This window comes from Galeopterus variegatus, unplaced genomic scaffold (genome assembly GCF_000696425.1).
Source record: "Galeopterus variegatus unplaced genomic scaffold, G_variegatus-3.0.2 Scaffold657, whole genome shotgun sequence".
NCBI classification, from domain to species: Eukaryota; Metazoa; Chordata; class Mammalia; order Dermoptera; family Cynocephalidae; genus Galeopterus; species Galeopterus variegatus.
Genome location: NW_007726768.1, coordinates 440,905 through 441,112, shown reverse-complemented (window position 1 = coordinate 441,112; position 208 = coordinate 440,905).

Below are 208 nucleotides of genomic sequence, written 5' to 3'. Positions count from 1 at the left end.
ATTATTCATCCACAAGTATTTCAGTGTGTATCTATAAGAGATAAGGTCTTTTAAAAAATATTTCTTTTAAAAAATATTACTACAATACTATTATTATACCTAAATAATGAGAATAATTCCGTAAAATCATCAGATATCCAGTCAGCGTTTAAATTTCCCCCATTGTCTCATAAATGTCTTTGTACCCTTTATTTTAATAAGGATCCAA